The sequence below is a fragment of the Mustela putorius genome, unplaced genomic scaffold, assembly GCF_011764305.1.
Source record: "Mustela putorius furo isolate JIRA1106 unplaced genomic scaffold, ASM1176430v1.1 tig00000174_pilon_pilon_pilon, whole genome shotgun sequence".
Taxonomy (NCBI): Eukaryota; Metazoa; Chordata; class Mammalia; order Carnivora; family Mustelidae; genus Mustela; species Mustela putorius.
The window spans coordinates 8289703-8294274 of NW_025421304.1; the positions used below are offsets into that span (position 1 = coordinate 8289703).

A 4572-nucleotide genomic window follows, 5' to 3' on the forward strand; every position below is an offset into this window, starting at 1 on the left:
ATATGTATATATATACACATATATACATATATATTAGATAAGCTAGTTATAAAAACGTTAAAAAATAAAAGGGGAAAAGTTAAAAAAAATTTAGCAGAGGAAGGAAAAAAATATTGAAAAAGAAAAAAAATTAAATTAACTGCAAGACTAAAGAATCATGGGGAGAAAGCCATGAGTTTTTTGCTTTGCTTTCTCCTCCTCTGGAATTGCACTGCTTTCCTTGGTATTGAACCTGTACTCCTTGGTCAGTTAACTTGGTCCTGGCTGGATTTCTTTTTGAACTTCTCGGGGAGGGGACTATTGTAGTGATTCCCAAGTGTCTTTGCCCCAGGTGGAATTGCACTGCCCTTACCAGGGGGTAATCAGCTCAAGTTTGCTTTCAGGAGCTTTTGTTCCCTGAATGCTTTCTGTAGAGTTCTGGAGAATGGGAATTAAAATGGCGGCCTCCCAGTCTCCAGCGCAGAGTAGCCGAGAGCTCGGGGCCCCACTCCTCAGGTGCCCTCAGAGAATAGCGCCCAATAACCCCCATCTCCCTGGCCTCCGGCCACACTCCAAGCTCACCAAGCCTGCCACTGGTTCAAGGTAACCCTGAGCTGAGAGCTCTCTCCTCGGTTCTGTCTCTGTAGCCAGCTTCCCTGTTCTAATACCTGCAAGCTCTGTGACACTCAGACACCCCCAATCCTTCTGTGACCCTGCAGGACCTGAGGCCACGCTGACCCCACATGGGCTTCACCCTGGTTTAGCCTCTGGAGCGATGTCCCTCAGTGGAACAGACTTTTAAAAGTCCTGATTTTGTGCTCCGTTGCTCTGCCATTTGCCAGGAGCTGGCCCCTTCCCCCACAGTCTATCTTCCCATCGCTTTGGATTCACTTCTCTGCCAATCCTACTTTTCAGAAAGTGGTTGATTTTCTGTTTCTAGAATTGTTGTTCTTCTTCTCTTCAATCTCCCATTGGATTTGTGTGTTTTTGCAATCTTTAGGTAAGCTATCTAGCTGATCTCCTGCTACCTGAAGTAGTCTCAACCTGCTACTTCTCTGCCATCTTGACTCCTCCAGGATCAAAAGCTTGTATTCTTGAAACCATTGTTGAGCCACTGAATTATTCTGTAACTGCCCTATTTTTTTTATTTTATCATTAACATAACAATTCCTGTATTGCTTAAACATTGTTTTTTCTCATAAAACTTCTGTTTTAATGGATCTCAAAATTCTGTGACAGATTTTTGGTCAAGTTGTTTCCATTGAAAAGTACTGATTTTAAAAACTAATAACTTAAAACTGCCACACACACATGCACAAAATGTTCCACAAAACATTCTCCTTTCCTTCTGAAGGTTTTACAATGCATTGTTATCACTAACTAGTCTTTTACTATTAAACTTAAATGGCTAATTGACACAAACAGTTCTGAGACCATTCTTCCACCACTCATTAAGACTGGGGTGGCAGGTATTGGGGATAATATTCATTTAGCCTTCTTAGCTTTCTGGGCAGACTTGGTGACCTTGCCAGCTCCAGCTGCCTTCTTGTACACTGCTTTGATGACACCCACAGCAACTGTCTGTCTCATGTCATGAACAGCAAAATGGCCCAGAGGAGGATAGTCAGAGAAGCTATCAACACATATAGGCTTGCCAGGAACCATATGAATGATGGCAACATCATCAGATTTCAAGAACTTAGGACCATCTTCCAGCTTTTTTCCAGAATTACAATCTATCTTTTCCTCAGCTCAGCAAACTTGCAAGCAATATAAGCTGTGTGACAATCCAGCACAGGTGCATATCCAGCACTGATTTGGCCTGCATGGCTCAGGATAATCACCTGAGTCATGAAGTTAGCTGCTTCCATTGGTGGGTCATTTTTGCTGTCACCAGTCACATTGCCACAAGGAACATCTTTAACAGATACATTCTTGACATTGAAGCCCACATTGTCCCCAGGAAGAGCCTCACTCAAAACTTCATGGCACATTTCAACAGATTTTATTTACTTCAGTTGTTACACTGACTGAAGCAAAAGTGACCAGCATGCCAGGTGCTTAAACCGTTTTTAATTGAGGTTCCAGTTTCATGTATGATCAGATGAATTCAAAAAATAGTAGTTTAATAAAATTGAACAATTTATGACTACTGGTATTTCAAAAGCTAAGTATTAAACACAAATGTACCTCATGAATTTTCAAGAATAAAGCACATCTAGCTTGGGATAATACTAGGTTACTGGGATTTCTAGGCCAGTGGAAATTATTGTACTGATTTCCCAAGACATCTTAATTTCAGATATATATATATATATATATATATATATATATATATAATTTTAAAAACTACAGTATAATTTAAAAAGAAATTCTCAATTTTCATAGAAAGCTTTTTATACTGAAATAATTATAACAAATTATAATTTTTTAAATGTTAACAGTTTAATTCACTTTTTTAAATTCACTTTAAAATGTAAAAAAACAGTATTTTAATATAAATGACATTCAATCACCAAAAATTCTTAATTTAAAATAAATGTTGGAGGAGGGTTAAGATGGTGGAGGAGTAGGGTGACCCTAAGCTTGTCTCTTCTTCCTTGAACATAGCTAGATAAATATCAAATCTTGCTTAACATCCAAGAAATAAATCTGAGGACTGAAAGAACAAAGCTGCATGTCTATAAGCAGAAAAAATGACCACCTCATAGAAGGTGGGAACTGTGGAGAGATCTGGAGAAGAAAGGAACCATGGGCATTCAGAAGGCAAGAACCCGGGACCTCCAAAGAGAAGAGTGAGATAAAAAGAGAGAGAGAAAAAAAGTGAAAACACGTGCAGCAGATTGCACAGGAAAACTCTCCCTCAAAACCATTGACTGGGGAATAAAAGAGGATTGAAATACCAGCAGAGGACTGATTCTGAAGTTTTGAAGGTTGCACCTGACAAGCTGAGTGGGTTCCAGTGGGGAAGGAGGGCAGAGACTCAAGAGCAAGAAGCATGGTCTGAGGATCATGAGTCACATGGAAATTTGAAATAGTTCCCTTGCTTGGAGTGAGCTTGGTAGAGGTGACATGGACTCTCCAGGGGCAAAACACCTGGAAGGTGCCATTGACCTGCCCCCAGGATAGGAACAAAGACACTGGCTGAGAGCAGCAAATGTTGGCACTGGCATTGTGCTGCATAAAACATAAACTCCAGGCCACTGCATGGTCATGCAATCATTCCTGGGAAAGACTGGCATGAGCCACAGCTCAGTGAGACCCTACCCTCAGAGGATCAGTGTGGGTCCACAATACAGAAGACTCTGAAGTTTGAGGCTTTGAAAAATAGACACGCCTGAGATAAAACACAGGAGTGCTATCCACCTGGCAGGCAGACAGTTTAGTCACAGACTGGATGAAGCTGGGTATTTAACAGAACCCTGGAACACAGGATGTGTGATTATTTCCTCATCTGTGAGGTATTACTGAGGAGTGGAGGCTTGAGCTCCCCACTCCAGAGACAAGAGAGTGGGACAAAGCCATTTTCACCCCTCACTCACCAGTGCTGACCTAATTCTATGAGAGTGACAAACAGCACCAATTGGAGACCAGAGTTTGTTACACCAAGCCCCACCCTCACACACACACTCTGCAGGTGCATCTCCACTAGGGCAAGCCCACCTGAGAATCAGAAAATCAGGCCCAATCTGCAGAATATGAACATAAACCCCTCACCCATACCAACTCTACTGACCATAGAGAGCTGCAAAGTTTCAGCAGCACTGGGAAAAAAACCCAAACAAAACAACTACCTTCCTTTGTTGGAGGGGGGACAGAGAGAAATACAGAAAAGTAATTTCTTATTTTATTTTTTTTAATTTAAAAATTTTTTCATCTTATTTATTTTTTGTTATTTATTTTTTGGATCAAGCTTCTCTTAACAAGTGGACCAAAACACACATAGGATCTACCTTACTTCTTTTTTTATTTTTCATTTTTTAATTTATTTTTTATGATTTACTTTTTAATGTATATTTCTTGACCTCCAAAATGACATGAATTCACCCCAAAAGTAAGAACAGGAAGAAGTCATGCCCAGGGATTTAATCAATACAGATATAAGTAACATGTCTGGACCAGAATTTAAAACAACAATTATAAGGATAATAGCTGAACTTGAAAAACAACATAGAAGACACAAAAGAATCCCTTACTGTAGAGATAAAAGAACACAAAACTAGTCAGGCCAAATTAAAAGTGCTACAGTCGAGATGCAAAATTGAATGGATGCAATGACAACAAGGATGGACAAGCAGAAGAGTAAATAAGTGAAGAAGAAGATAAAATTATGGAAAATATTATGAAGCTGCAAAAAAAAAAAAAGGTAAAAAGTTATCAGATCACAAATGTGTGCTTAGGGAAATAAATGACTCTTTAAAGTGTAAAACTATTCTATCCTATGAGTGCCAGAGGAAAAAAGAAAGGGAAAGGACCAGGTTTAACTGAGAAAATTATAGCTGAAAACCTTCCTAATCTGGGGAAGGAAACACACACTGAAACCCAAGAAGCACAGAGAACTCCCATTAAATTCAACAAAAGCCAGCCATCACC

The 4572-nt window shown here is 39.7% G+C and overlaps 1 pseudogene; it reads right to left on the reverse strand.

Annotated features, from left to right (window-relative positions):
• Positions 1-1401: 1401 nt before the first annotated feature.
• LOC106004988 lies at positions 1402-2979 on the reverse strand (annotated as a pseudogene).
• Positions 2980-4572: the final 1593 nt, after the last annotated feature.